The 16,410-nt window shown below is 39.6% G+C and overlaps 1 protein-coding gene across 5 annotated transcripts in view; it reads right to left on the reverse strand.

Annotated features, from left to right (window-relative positions):
- Positions 1–11,778, reverse strand: part of TIMELESS (timeless circadian regulator) — a 56,179-nt gene extending 44,401 nt beyond the window's left edge. Inside the window, exons 1-2 of one of the 5 annotated variants that reach the window (XM_034412371.3) lie at positions 11,510–11,778; positions 10,201–10,375 (exon numbers count right to left, since the gene is read on the reverse strand). The gene's annotated coding sequence lies outside the window, so the exon portion shown is untranslated. Of the gene's footprint in view, positions 1–6,918; positions 7,045–10,200; positions 10,376–10,926; positions 11,028–11,298; positions 11,462–11,509 lie in introns of those variants that run through there. The other 4 variants (XM_034412375.3, XM_087886879.1, XM_034412374.3 and 1 more) reach the window with 4 other exon arrangements.
- Positions 11,779–16,410: the final 4,632 nt, after the last annotated feature.

Here is a 16,410-nt window from a genome sequence, read left to right on the forward strand (position 1 = left end):
CTTTTGCATAATAATTTTCATTCAAACCAAAAAGTTTCATTCACCCATCCATAGAATATTCTTCCAATAGCTTCCTGGCTTATCCAAATAGTCTTTCACAATGTATACACATGCAGCAATGTTCTTTTTAGAAAGTTGTGCAGATCATTGTTGTTCAGTGTTCTGATGGTCACCTTAGGACATTTGCCAACATAGGAGAAGTCTTTAGTTTCTTATATATTACCCTGGAGTTCGTTGAGATCTCCCATCTTGCTCTTGTTATGATGTTGTATGATTGGCTACTCCTAGGAGGGTAACAATGGAGTTGAATTGCCTTCATTTATACACAATCTGCATGACAGCAGGCTGCTTAGAAATAGTTTTATAACCTTTTCCGGTCTGTATTAACAACTATTTTTAGAGGTCTTAAGAAATCTCCTTTATTCAAACCATGACACACTTCCACATATATGCATTTGTGAAGATCCCAGATGTGATACTGAATATTCAAGTGTCTATTCTTTAAATAAGGCAGCACTCACATTTGAGTATATCATCCCATTGATTAAAACACCTGACTCTATTTTATCCTCAGTGAATTGATAATCCTAGAGATTCACATATTTTTGCCATACATAAATATGTTGCTTTGGATAATTTTTCTCAAGGAATAAATGAACAAGTATGTTTTTGGCTGAATTGTTTAATTGGGTTTTTCTTAATTTCGTTGTGTGAAGTACATATCATGTTTTAGGTCCTATTAACTGGCATGTATTTATGACAGCTGCAGCATTCTCTAGTCAACGAATGTCATTTACAAGTTTCCCAGGCGGCTTCAAACATCCAAAATCATTGGGGGAAACCAGATTTGCTTAACAACTGTGTGATTCATTTAACAACCATATGATTTGTTTAATGTCTACAGCAAAAAAGTTCATAAAATTGTGTGCAACTCACATAACAACTGCATCACTTTCGGTCCCAATTGTTGTAACTCTGCCTGTACTTCTTTCCCAGATTGACAAACAAAATTAAAAACATAACTCACATTCCAACTCACTTTTCACATTTGGAGGGAGGAAAGTTGGGAAAGATTTATAGAACTTATTGACTAAGTGTCTAAGCTGCGAACCACCCAAAACACTGGCTCATAATGAAGGTTTCTTGGTTAATTCTCCCTCATTATGAAAAAAAAAATCACCTTGCTTTATAATAGTTTTTAAGATCACCTAGAAGCTGTATTTGTATGGTGATTCAAACATTATATAAAAGGTTAAAAGCAACAAGTAAACAACATCAATTCAAACAATACCTGCAACTTGGTGACTAGAGAATGGATCCCGGCAATTGTCAACACTTCGTTGAGAGAGGGGAACTTCCCCGCCTCTCTTAAGGAGGCGGTGGTTCGACCTCTCCTCAAGAAGCCTTCCCTGGATCCAGACTCACTTAATAACTATCGTCCCATCTCCAACCTTCGCTTCATCGCGAAGGTTGTTGAGACTGTGGTGGCGCAACAGCTCCCACAATTCCTGGAGGAAACGGAATACCTTGACCCATACCAATTGGGCTTCCGACACGGACACAGCACGGAAACGGCATTGGTCGCTCTGGTGAATAATCTCTGGCGGGCTCGGGATGGTGGTTGTTCCTCCATCCTGGTCGTACTAGATCTCTCAGCGGCTTTTGATACCATCAACCATGGTATCCTACTGCAGCGACTTGTGGGGTTGAGGCACTGTCTTACAGTGGTTCTCCTCCTACCTCTCGGGTCGCTTTCAGTTTGTATGGGTGGGAGGGCAGAGATCCACCCCAACGCCACTAAATTGTGGGGTGCCTCAGGCGTCGGTTCTCTCCCCCCTACTCTTTAACATCTATATGAAGCCACTGGGTGAGATCATTCATGGCTTTGGGGTGAGATATCATCAATATGCTGATAATACCCAATTATACATCTCCACCCCAGACCACCCCAGAGATGCCCTTTCCATGATGTCCCATTGCCTGGAGGTGGTACGAGCCTGGATGGGCAGAAACAGACTCAAACTCAATCCCTCTAAGACTGAGTGGCTGTGGATGCCGGCATCTCGGGTTTCAGAGGCCCCATCACTTTTGATAGATGGGGAAAAACTTGCACCCGTTGATAGGGCTCGCAACTTGTGTGTCCTCCTGGATGCTTGGCTGTCCCTAGAAGACCATCTAATGGCCGTGACCAGGGGAGCCTTCACACAGGTTCGCCTGGTGCGCCATTTGCGCCCTTTCCTGGACCGAGATGACCTTCGCACAGTCACTCATGCCCTGGTTACTTCCCGCTTGGATTACTGCAATTCCCTCTACATGGGCCTGCTCCTGAGATGCACCCAGAGACTCCAGCTGATCCAGAATGCAGCTGCACGGGTTGTTACGGGAGCCTCTCGTTACTCCCATATAACACCTCTCCTGCGTGAGCTGCACTGGTTACCAGTGGTTCTCCGGGTCCGCTTCAAGGTGCTAGTTCTCACCTATAAGGCCCTACATGACTTAGGTCCGGGATATTTGCAGGACCTTCTCCTGCCTGCCTCTCACCGTCCTGTTCGCTCACATAGGGCCGCTCTCCTCAGGTTCCGACGGCGAGCCAATGTCATTTTGCTGTGCCCAGGGGTAGGGCATTCTCTGTGGGTGCTCCCACCCTCTGGAATGAATTACCTACCGAGCTCCGGACAGCTCCTGAACTCCGTTCCTTCCGTCGGGACTTGAAGACTTGGCTGTTCAAACAAATAGGCTGACTCTGATTCTGGTTTTATTATTTACTATTAATTAATTATTTGGATTAAAATGGGATTTTATTGTACTTGTTTCTTGTGTTCGCCGCCCTGAGTCCTTCGGGAGAATGGCGGCATATAAATACATGTAATAAATAAATAATAATAAACTTAGAAGAAAGAAATAACTAATAGGAGAACAATTAAGAAAAGCTGAGAGTTTTAAAAAGGCATTGCGTAATCTGAACCCTTATTTTTCCTTTGCTGGCAGGTACGGAAAGCAAAAACCATGATGAAAACGCTTTTCAGCAGTAATTGGCCTCAATCGAACAATGCAGCTGCATTGATCCATGACTCTCCTGTGAGCCCCCAAGTGTTCAGGAAGGACAACAATTCATGTGATGTGCAGGAGGTTGAAACCCAGTTCCATTCAAGCTTCTGAGAAAAAGAGGTCCTCTGGAAATGAATGAGATAGGCAAGAGCCTATCAGAAGACGTAGGACTGAGTTACACAACAAACCTCATTCTCAATCGAACACCACAATGCTCTGCACTAACAATGACAGAGAAATTTAAAAAAAAAATAGGTCAAGAAAGAAGCCCTCCTTACAACACTTCTGGACTGACATCAGATCTTTGAAGAGATATGCAAAGCTCAATGGAATTTACAAAGTGCTAAAAAAATGTTTTATTGGTCCAAATTTGACCAGGTGCAAGACTCACAAAGCCTGGACTGGTCACTTACACAGTTCTTTACTTTCTATAGCAAAACTTTGATGTAATGGATCATTTCCAGTGGAAGGAGTATCCACTAAACCTGATTTATATTTTACATAATTTACATAATTTGTTTAATTACATATTTTTATGTATTTTGCATCAATTATGTAATTATACAAGTGACTAACAGTCAACTGACATAAATTGTAGCAACTATTTTGTTATTTTAAAATAGTTCATAATTCAAACGCACTGATGATGATTTCTCAAACGGTGATAGAATGTTTGCAATCAAATTGCCAAGCTTGGAGCTCAAACCAAAAACCTAACTATTTTGTTGTTTTGGGATTAAGTCCGAAATAAAATTTTATCCATTGCTTCTGAATGGATATCAGTGTATAGATCTGAGGACCTTTCATGTATATTTTCCACCATCACCAGCAATTTTTATTTGTGCAAATCAAATTCTAAAATAAGGGATTACATTCAAAATGTTTCTCTATTTATAAATGCACACACACATACACACACAAGAAACCTATTTTATATGTTCTAATTATGTGAATTAATACATTAATAAATAAGCAACATGGTCTTAGATCCTTTGAATTTTTAAATCTTATATTCACAAATAATATTTTGGCATAGGTACCACATATCATGGTTTCAGCACAGAACTCTTAATATCCTGTAAATTGCAGTGGTCTAGAAGGTAAAATGAATCATGTGACGATGTTCTAAATAATTAGTTTAGCTAATCCTCCTCATGCAGAATCCTCAAAATAAGCTACAAATGAATATGTCCACAGACCTCCCTAAGACAAATGGTTAACTTTATGACTGCGTGATTTCAATCTCTGCCAAAGACGTCATATGGACTTTGTCACCAAGGTGTATAAGATTGCATACTAATACCTTTATTCTGACATGGATACGGTCAGAATAAAAAATATTTTTCCTACCACAAAAATGATTGGTCCCTCTTCCTTTTCAAATCCAGAATAGAAACTCAATTCCATTTTTAAATGTGGGGTATTATTATATATCAAATGTTTAAATGTGAGGTAATTCCACATATCAAAAATAGTCAGAACTTCTAGTCCAAAACTCCTGTTCTATCAGTTATGATTCAGCAGTCTTTTCGAATGTTGATTGTCTAAAAACCAAATGACAGTTAATTGACTTATAATTACAAGTACATAAGCATCACTTAGCCATTTTTATAATACCATTAAGTTCTACAATATTCTTGTGATGAATATTTTAAAATACTAATTCATTTTCATATCTTAAAGTTTATCTACTAGTAGTCTCAAGGAGCCTAATTTCAAGGACATTTAAACTACCAACAGTTTGGTTTCTCTCACAGATTATCACTGACAATTCAGGTCAAAAAAATGTACTTAGAAACCATGAATCAATTAATCTGACCTAACCTCTTTTGATGATGGAAAATTTGATAAATATTACAAAGCCAGCACAAATTGTGCTATGCCTTTCAAATACGCAATTTTTTCTGCATTCATGCTGTGTAAAGAATCAAGCAAGCAGAGCATCCTGTAGTGTAGTCTTCTGCTGACATTCTAAAAAGATAGCTGTATTAGTCTCTATTTTTTAACAAAAAGAAAGAGTTCTGTGGATCTAGATTTTCTGAGCTAGGTCATATTTCCTAAGAAGGCTTGAATTACATGTGAATATGTGACATGTGCATAGTTTTCAAGGTGTGAAAAGTATATGCAGATATCTAGGGAGGTTGCAATACAGGATACAGTACTGTAATGACATAATGGTGATTTAGACTTTTATTGTTGACTGATACAAATTTATCCCTACTGAAGATACAGGGAGTGTGGAAAGAATTGAATCTCTTAATGAGTTTTACTTTAGTTCTTTTTTGTTGGAGCTTTTGTTCTAAAATTGATACCAGAAGGTCAATGACGAAAGAAAACCTGGGAGGGAGTTGTATCTCACCCCCCCTTTTTTTAATATTGTTGTATTTCCTTGCAGTCTATTTAAAAAAGACACAAAACTATAAATATGTCTGCTAAACAATTCATTTACCAGAACCAAAAGTACCTTCCTCTAAAATCCTGTGATCATGTACGAGTTAAAACAATATAATTGGGAACTGGCATACAGTAGTGTCAACTTCCATCACCATCACTGTTGAGATTACCTCTCTGTCACCATGATGGTATCTTACCTGTGTTCATTAATTTCATTACATCTATTGAGCTTGACTCTCCCTCCACCATGTTACTATTTTATTTCTGTGACTGAATACTGCTGAACATCAACTTTTCTGTCTTTTATAAGATGGATGGATGATGATTTAAATTTACTACTCCCTGCAATCCAAGACTCTCAGCAATTCACAGTAATAAAAGATGTAAAAACAACCACAGTAAAAAATTGAAAGTACATATTTATAAAATATGAAGACTATAGCATAGTCAGCCTAAGTGTCATGAATCACTCCAGGGCTTCTAGAGCAGCCCTGTTTTCAATAGTTTCCAAAAGGCCAAAACTATGTCAACTTTAGTTCATGTGGGAAGATGTTTCAAAGTAAATCTGCTGCCACAAAATAGCTATCTGTGAACAGCTACCTGTGAATCATGACAGCAATTTCTCTCAGACTCACAAGTCCAGCAATTCAATTCAGGTTGGAGAAGATGGTTCTGAAGATACTTGGATGCCAAGTTATATAGAGATTAATGACTAGCAGCTTAAATTGTACTTGGAAGCTATACAGAAACCAGTGCAGAGATCAGAGCATAGATTTAATCTGTGATTTCAAGTGCCAGCTAATAAATACTGTACTCTGGATTACTGAAATTTCCAGGTGGTCTCCATGGGCAGTCCTATGTAGAGTGCACTGCAGTAATACAGCTTTGTGGTGATGAGGACATGAGTTCCAATATTGTTGTGAGGTGTTCCCACTCTAGGGCACATCCCTTGTTAAAACCCTGTCACCCTAATCAAAACTTGAAAAAGACTATTCTACCCACCTAGAGGGATTCCAAAATTATGGATCTCTTTTGGGGATACCATTATTCCCTAAAAACAATAGAGCTATTAAACACCTCAATGAACCAATAACAGCTCTTGCTGGAATTCAGCTCTTTAGCCTCTTTTATTACATTCCTACCCCAACAGCCTTCAAACACCTCTAAATACACAGTAGGCGTTCAGCCAAATTATTTGTCTTTCCCCTTCCATCAAATATATGTTTGCTGAAATGACTGTCCTGAAGTTTTAGAAATCAGATACCCCTCTCGCCTTGCGGTCCATTCTTAGAGAAGTTATTTTTTCAACTTCAGTCAATTGATATTGTAGATGAGACAACTGCAGCACAAACCTCTGAGTAACAAATGACATTTCCACCCCCAAGAGCCTACAACATGCATAGAAAATTCCAAGTGGGCCCAGTATAGTGAAAAAGCTGGGAAAACATTTTACGTTAGATGTTCTATAAATTATACCTCAAAGTTCTTCATGCTTTTTTCCTGTAGCTAACCATCAGCAAATGTCAAGTATTAATCCCATAATTCACCGGTTTCTCCATCAGACTGCCACTCGGTTGCTTTTTTCCCTGCCTTGCTATATTCCTTGAAAATTATTAAGGTGAAAATATTTTATTAAATATTTTATGTTAGTAATATAATTACTATTTGAATTAATATTCTATGAATAATAGTAACAGGTAATTTACAGAAATGATTATCTATTTCACCCTTAGGACCAAGGACAGGGATGCAGCTTTGCAGATACCCCAAAAGATAAATCAACCCAAACAACCTTCCATCATTTATTGACTACCTATTGACCCTCATTTATTGATCCCTCTTTGACCTCTAGCCATTTATCCACAATTGAGAGTCGACATTGACCTCTTTGGGAAACCCAGCTATACTTTAATGAATTGCAGATAATGGATTAGGCCCCTGATTTTCTTGTGTTTGCTTTTATTCTCGTTGTGACTTGTCATACTTTTTTTTTTTACAAGATGATAAAAAAATCGTATAAACAAATTGACAAACCAACAGCCATTCAGATTAGGAATCGTGGGAATTGTTATCCAGATACCTATACCACACCGGACAGAAAAAAACCTATACTTGTTTATAAACACTAACTTGTTTATTTATAAACATTACAGTAAAATTCCCCTCTCTCCTTTCAAGGCTGCAGTTCTACACCAGAAGCGGAGGAGGTGGAAGAAATGGTAATCAAACTCTGATTTAACACAATGATTAACATCAAAGCTAATCCTGTGGACAAACGTTTGGAGTTGCAGGGATAGGAATGATTGGGGGGATTGAGGCACACAACACTTCTTAAAAGTATAGGATAACTACTTGGAGGTAAGAATGGAAGGCTTCCAAAATTGTAGAGGGTTAACACCTCACTCTATCAGTTCAGCCAAGTTTTAACAGCCTCATTGCAATAGGTTTCTATAAGGCCCACCCTAAACTCGTAGAGAGCAGGGCAGAAGCCAGCTTGTCCTGATCTTGTTTCCACACAGATTATTCAGCTCTCCCTCGCTTTACTCAGCCCTCTCCACAAAAAGCCACGCTTTTTTCCAAACCACATGTGGCCCACCCCCGCTCACGTGGCCTAGGCGGGGTTCCAGAGTCACCCCCCCCCCAAAATCGTTCCCAAACGAATCGCGCGACCGAAATACCCAATCCGCTTCCCGCCGCGCGCGCAAAATGGAGAGACTCCCCCCCCCCCCTCACAGCCATCAAAAGCAGCCTGCAGACCCATGTGAGCGGCTGAGAACAGCAGACAAGGCAGCCCGACCGGAGCACAGGCCAAGGCGGATGCTAGACTGCGATCACGCGCGCCTCCTGTCAGGAAAGGGTGGCTACGAGCGGGCTCACACGGCCCCTGCAGACAACGCGTGAGGGACTTAATACTACGAGAGCCCATGCAGCCTTGAGGAACTGAAGCGCAGTCTCGGTTTTAAGAAAAGCATCCGCCTAACTCAGGGGTGGGCAACTGTCTGTGGCCCTTTTACAACCTGTGGACTTCAACTCCCAGAATTCCTGAGACAGTTTGGCAATCTGTGGACTTCAACTCCCAGAATTCCTGAGACAGCCTGGCTGTCTCAGGAATTCTGGGAGTTGAAGTCCACAGGTTGTAAAAGGGCCACAGTTGCCCACCCCTGGCCTAACTAAATACCAAAAAGTGTTGTAGAGTCCAGCTGCCTTCTCAACTCAAGGATCCAACTTAAAGCATCATCCCTGACAGATGGCTGTGTCACAGCAAGTGGTGAATCTCAAAAAGTTAACTAAAGTTGCATGGATGGCCAGTTCATGGACTAGTCTAGGGGCCACCAATTAACACCAAGGCTCCTGGAAGTTGGAAAAACACTGGAGAAGTGGGCAGCAAACTGTTGTCATCTTGTTGACAAGAAAAGTGCAATGTTAAGATCCATTAGATCATCAGGCTCAAGTTCCACCTGAGATTCTTATTGCGGTGGCAAATGGCTGTGTAGCTTTGCTTGAAGATGCAAAGTGAAGGAAGGATTGTTTGTGTGGCCCTTAGTAATGGTGCCATTAATGAACTGAATGTTAGGGACAGATTTCTAACCGCCTTCCTGTAACTTAAAAGTTGATTATTTTGTATTCTGGAATGATAGTGAACAAATCAAGGCCTCTGTAATACCCTTCCATGTCCTTTACTTAGATGCTGGGTTCATACAACATGCTACTGGGTTTTATGTCTGGTTTATGAAGTATAATGGCTCAGTACAAACAACCCAGCAAGCCAAAATGATCTAATCTAAATTACAAAACCCTAATTATGGGGAGATTGGGTAAATAGTAGTGGTATTAGTTGTACTTTCTTCCAAAAACAAGACCATTTTAACTGAAAGTATTTGTGCACATGGAATACAAAGATTTATGAATGTCAGTAGGATACAACTGCAAAAAATATTTCCAGTCTTATAATCAGAAGTCTGAGCTCTAAAGAATAAAATCCAAAGGTTTTATAAATTGAAAATATATATTTATATTGCCAATGTAGAACTGCGATAGCATCTACAAACAACTAATTTATCTGATATCTTTTATATATTCTTTTTTAATTTTTAACATTTAACTGAATAGCGGAATATAAAAGTTATTTTGTTTCATTCAATTATTATATTTAACCACAATAATGATATGCAAAGTCAGCAGCATTCAAAGGAGTGAAATGGCAGATGTTGTTTTGAATTTGAGAATTCAAATAGTAGCAGCCTATGAGGGATAAAATATGCCAATGCTATTTTTTAATTTTTTGCTCCAGTTTAACAACCCCTAAATATTTATCATTGGATATATAAGACAAGCATAAAATGATGCTTGTGAACCATATTCCACAGTTTTGACCACACTGGAAATACTAAAATGCTTGTTATATAATATGCTTCTAAAGGCATACAATATCTTTATCTATTAATATGAGAAAGCCAAATTTCTTCTATTTAAAGAAACGTCTAGACTCTTTAAAACTAAAAACTGGAATTAATATCTTTCAACAACACAAATCCAACTCTTAAGTGATCTAAATCAGAAATATGAACCCACTTCATACTTTTACTACAGATGCCTTGAATGCTCCATTTCAGCTTTCCCTTAACTGCCCAAATCTGTCTGATTTGACCCCAGAGAATTCTGTGGCTGAATTTGCACATGTCAAGCTTACCTAGAGCTACCCATGGTTTACTCTAACCAATTTCTCAGAACTTTTAACAAGTAGAACTGGGTGCATACCATATGCCAGCAGATTTAAGAGCTGCTTGGCTAACTTGCAGTCCAATACATTTTGTGACACAGCCAAGATGGTTTAGACTAGAGTACTTCCAAATACTCTGTAAATATGGACGCAGAGGGTTGCTACATCCCCAGTCACCTTTTGAAGTGTTGGAAGTTATGATTCACACTTCTCCTAGGAAAAGAAAAAGAAATTTAAAAATATTAAAAGGGCAGGAAAATTCCCCTAAAAGAAAATAGAAGCAGAAACTCAGGCAGTGATTCAGCCCCCACCTTTGTCAATGGGGCATTAAGAAGCTGAAGCCACTCTATTTTCCACAACAAAGGAAGGACAAAATTACAGCAGCCTGCAACATCCAAACAGGCATGGGACACAGAAAAAAGCAAACACCCAAAAAGAAAAAGAAATCAAGCTAAAGTAATTAGAATTTTAAACACATGAGAAAAGAAGATATTCACTAAAACACAGTAATAGCAAACTGATTAATCATAGGGAACGAACAAGGGCTAGGAAAAACAGAGTTTGGACTATAAAACAATTACTTATTTGCCAGATCCAGGACGGAAGAACCCAATCACAAAAAGCAGGATTTGAACACCATAAAACAATCACACACACACACATCAAAGGATTCACATGCCAAATCAAAAGAATTTCAAAAGACTTTAAAGGGTCACATACAAAATCAAAAGACTTTTTAAAATATAAAAAAGGGTTTTTCTTACAGTTCAAACAGGCTAGCCTCGGAACGCTGTGCATGTTTTTGTTTCTTGCCTGCTTTCCTATAAACGATAAACTAATCTGACTGACTAATTGACCTCCAATCATTTCGAAGTAATCTCCCAGCCGGGAGTTTTTAATTCGAAAAGGGAAAACTCTGCCTTCCAACAATCCTTAAAGGGAAAGGTTTCTTTTTCTTTCAACAGAAGAAAAAAAAAACAGTTGCCTTTCGAAGAAAAAAGCACATTTGAGACATCTATGACTGAGAAGTTCCACAGACAGTTCCGCCGCCCCCCCCCCCAATAAATATAATTCGGATGTCATAATTGTCATCAAATTACCACGCCAAACCAATCCTGAACATATTTGAGCCTTACCAAAAGAATTTATCTTTTAGGAAATGATTGCAAAACTAATTCAATCAGAAACGAGTGTCATTAACACTCGTTTCCTAATAAATGGCCCCTGAATAGGAGGTACAGAATCCAATGGGACGTATATTATTCCGGAGGGAGAAGCTCCATTTAGGGTTTTCTTTCCAATAATCGCTGCCGTCACGCCCCGTGCACAGATATATACCCAATTTACCAGATTCTCCATTTGTGCTTTTAGATCCTGCTTTCGCTGCAGCGGGAGAAGCAGCTGGATCCCGACCTCTTACCGTCCTCCACCGCGATTCCCGCCTCCTAAACTTGAAATGGCGCTAAAATTATCGGTAGCTCTTTAAAGGGACAATGCCGACAAAGGAACTCGCTCACAAGTGGATCATTGCTGAGACAAGCCCATCGAAATAAATCCCGTTCCTTGCCCGGGAAGATCTTATAAGGAAGGCTTTGCAGGTAGACCAGCCACTGACTGGCTGTGCTGACACGCCAAGTCTTTGCTAAATAAATCACAATTCGCAATGGTCACACAACCCATTAAACCATAGTTTATAAAGCAGAATGACTTCGTTCCTTCGAAGCGCTCAATCACAAGCGGAATTGCAGTATGAATTATTTATTTATTTATTATTTATCTAGGTTCAAGGTACAATCTGTGCAAAGCATTCTAAGAATCCAGAGAACTGAATTAATTCCACTATATTTTTTTGCCCATCCGAATCGTTCTTCTGATGGTTTAATTGGCCCACGTCGTGACAGTTTTTAGCTGCATGTTCCGGATTGTAGTTGCAATCCTTGATGCCTTTATATAAAAATACAGCAAAACTGACTCCCCTATTGGTCATGGATTTTTTTTTTATTATTATTTTTTTTTTTTTTGGCCCCACATTTCCACTTCGGCTGTGGCATCGCCTTTTTAAGCGAAAGCTATTCTCAGCCGTTCAATGGGTGGAGCAAACTAAAATCGGGAAGTTCATACACATACAGTATTCCAAGCCGTAAAGCCCTCCCCGCGGGCCGTTCTTGTATTACAATGCTTGCTTATTTTGCATATTGTATTACAATAGATGCTCATTTAGCGTATTGCAATCCTTGCTTATTTTCCATACTAGCAAACAATCAGAGAAGAGTGACTTAAGATGATCAAAAGCCTGGGGACTAAAACAAATGAAGAAAGCTGCAGGATTTGGGCTTGGCTAGTCTAAAGAAAAGAAGAATTAGGGGTGACAGTGACATGATAGCAGTATTCCAGTATTTGAGGGGCTGCCACAAAGAAGAGGGGGTCAAATTATTCTCCAAAGCACGGGAGGACAGGACAAGAAACAATGATTGGAAACTAATCAAAGAAAGAAGCAACCTGGAATTAAGGAGAAACTTCCTAACAGTGAAGCCAATTAACCAGTGGAACAGCTTGCCTTCAGAAATCGTGGGCGCTCCATCGCTGGATGTTTTTAAGAAGAAACTAGACAGTCACTTATCTGAAATAGTATATGTTTTTCTGCTTGAGCAGGGGGCTGGATTGGAGGACCTCCAAGGTCCCTTCCAGCTTTATTCTAATTTATTGAGATAGATGCAAAGCCATTGGAGACAGGTGCAGACTACTAACAACAGCTTGAGGCACTAGAAGTATGAATGCCTTCTAATCCTATTGAATCATCATAAATGAATGCTAAAACCGATTAGTGGAATGTTATTTGTAATTTGAAAGAAGGTTGTTGGAGGACAAAGAAATGTATGGCAACAGGCAGAATCTTAAAGAGGCATGTGTTCACCCTTTCTTCAAGAAGCCATTACTAGATTCAACCATACTGGAAAACTTTCACCCAGTATCTGACGTTCCCTTTTTAAGGAGGGTCGTTGAGAAAGTGATCATGCCATAGCTTCAGAAGATCCTGACTAAAACAGATTTTCTGGGCCCCTTCCAGTCAGGTTTCAGATTTGCGTATAGGTCTGAAACAGTGCTGATCATGCTTGTTGATTATCTCTGGCATGATTGGTATGATGACAGTGCATCCATCCTTGCTCATCTTGATCTCTTGATGGCTTTCAATGTCATTGATCATCATATACTTCTGAAGCAGCTTTGGGAGCTGGGGGTGAAAGATATTGTATTGTGTTGATTTTCTTTCTTGGATGGCTATTTCCAATTGATTTTCCTTGGGAATGATAAATCTCACCCTCAACCCTACTTTGCGGGGTTCTACAGGGTTTGGTTCTCTCTTTGCTTGTGTTTAACATCTGCAGGAAGCCTCTGGAGGAGATTATCTGTCATCATGGGGTGAGGTATTAAGTGATGCTGCTATTGACCTTCGGTCTTGGTCTTTGGAAACTGTGGAGGTATGGTTGGGGAAAACAGGTTTCAGCTCAGTCTTCTTAAGGCTTTGGATTTGGGGGCCTTTTGGATTCAGTGACTTTCACCCCTTGTAGGGGGCCACGGGGGCTCACATGGTAAGATGCTGAGCCTGGCACCGCTGAGGTCGGCAGCTCAATTCCCATGAGCAAATAAACCATATAGGGACAGGAAAAGAGCCTCCCCCGATTGCCCAAAAATTCCTTTCACAGAGACAACCAGCCGTTTCGGTGATCCCTGACTAACACGTGCCATACACTAAACAAAAAACAACAAACCACCACCCCTTGTTCTGGATGCGGTGGCATTGCCCCAAAGAAACCCTGTGTGCAACCAGAGAGTCCTCCTGGACTCTTGAATCCTATGTGAAGAACTTCATGTTGTGCATCAGTTTTACCTATTTATGGACTGGGAGGCTTTACTCATGGTCACTCACATTATGGGCACCTCTCAAATGGATTATTGTACAGGTTGTCTTCACTTAATGAGCACTCATTCGGCAACTATATGAAATTATGATGGTGCTGAATGAAGGGACTTATGACCCATGACTGAAATTATGGCTGTTGCAACTCCCCTGCAGTCACGTGATTGCAATCAGAATGCTTGGTAACTAGTTTGCACTTACAGCAGGTTGCCAAGCACCTTGCGATCATGTGATTGCCATGTGCAAACTTTCCTGCCATCTTCTCCAGAAAGTCAATAGGGAAACTGATCAGGGAAGGTTGCAAGCTGCTGCTTGCCTGCCCAGAGGACTCTGTCTGGTTCCTGGGGGGCAGGCTGAAAAAGATCCATCACAAAATTCAAGCAGGAAATCTTTCTTCGATTTCAGGAGGCTTTTTCACTCAGCTTCCTTAAGAGCACAGAGGGGTAAAATCCATCCATGATGTGGTGTTTTTGCTTTCAAATAGGCTGGGTGAAAAAGTCCCTTTCTGAGGGACCTGGTTCTGGTTGCCCAGAAACTCCAGCGGGTGCAAAATGAGCAGTTATGTGTGCTCCCTGATCAACGCACACTATACCTCTGTTCTACAAGCTGCATTGGTTGCCAGTTTGCTTCCATGTTCAATTCCAGATGCTGATAATGACCTATAAAGTCCTATATAGCATGTGATTGGTTATTTGATGAACTGCCTCTTCTCAGTTGCATCTGGCAAGAGTGGCTTGTCTACCAAGGAGTGTCATCTGACAAGGTCCAGAAAGACTTTTCTGTCATGGTGCCCACCTCTTAAAGGACATATGTCCTGGCTGGCTTTTTGGAAAGGCCTCAGGCTTCAGTTGTGGAGCAGAGCCCTTCAGTGATGATGCTTATATGTTTATACAGCTGCTGCATATGTTTTATGGTTTTTATACAGTTTTATCATAGTTTTATATGCTTTGATGGTTTTTTTTCTATTTTGCTATTTGAAAATATAGTATTCCAATTAACAAGCAGCTAGAAAAGAACAGGAAAGATGGGCTTTATTTATTCTGCCATAATAAAAGGAAAGAAACAAAAGTGATTACAGGAATTAAAAGGGATTAGCAATTTTCATGGTAGTGATCCATGTCTTCTAGTGCCACTCAGCCACTGCTATGGCAATATAAAGCATTGTTGGTATATTGACATTATGCTAGCTTAGACCATGCTATAAATATCTGGAGTAGAAATGGCCATTTGCCACTCAGACAAAATGGGGTACTTCAGTCAAGTGGATTTGGGAACCAGTATGTATATGACATACAAAAATTAGTTTTCCAGCCATAACATCAAACAGGAGACCATAGAAATAGAAGTTAAATGAAGATATCTGTCTTTTATAAAGGCTGATAATCTACCTTGAAGACGCACAGTTATTTAGAGGATAGGGAGATAAATTCATCACTAGAAGAAATCTATAAGTTTTCTTGGTTCATATTTTTCAATGAAGGGGAAGGGAGGGTGAGGGGACGAACGGGCAGGGAACTTTAGCTTTTGAAAATCTAATAAATTCTAAAAAGAAGCAAATGGTCTGACCTACATTCATATCAAAGTTCAGGGGCTAAACATATAACTAAAAAACCCCCACATGATTTTACATATCATACCATGGTTTGTTTAGTTACATGTTTCTGTTGTGTTCTTGTAATGTAGTTAAAAAGCCCTCTGGATTTATTTATATATATATTTATTTGATTTACCTGACTGAAAAGGGTAGAGATGGATCTCTCCCTCACTACATGAATATACAGACTCAGAATATGTGTATACGTGTGTATATATACTCTCTCACACACATATTATTTTATTATTTACAGCATGTAGCATGCTTCATTAATCTTACACATATAGCTTTTTAAATGTACAATCAATTACAGATAGTCCTTGACTTACAACCACAATTGAGTCCAAAATCTCTGTTGATGAACAAGACATTTAAGTAAGCTTTGCCCCTTTTTACGGCCTTTCTCACCAGTTGTTAAGTGAATCAGTGCAGTTGTTAAGTTAGTAACACAGTTGTTAAGTAGCTTTCCCTTTGCTTTTCAGAAGGTTGCAAAAAGTGATCATGTGACCCCAAGGCACTGCAACCATCATAAATATGAGTCACATGACCATGGGGAATGCTGCAACAGTGGTAAGTGTCAAAAACAGTCATAAGTCGCTTTTTTCAGTGCTGTTGTAACTTTGAACAGTCACTAAACGAACTGTAAGTCGGGGACTACATGTATTTTATCATCCTCCCAGCAGACACTATTAAATATACAAGAATAATGTAGTGTAAAGGAACTTGCAGGAGTAC

The sequence above is a fragment of the Pantherophis guttatus genome, chromosome 2 (genome assembly GCF_059756535.1).
Source record: "Pantherophis guttatus breed Tessera chromosome 2, ASM5975653v1, whole genome shotgun sequence".
Classification (NCBI taxonomy): domain Eukaryota; kingdom Metazoa; phylum Chordata; class Lepidosauria; order Squamata; family Colubridae; genus Pantherophis; species Pantherophis guttatus.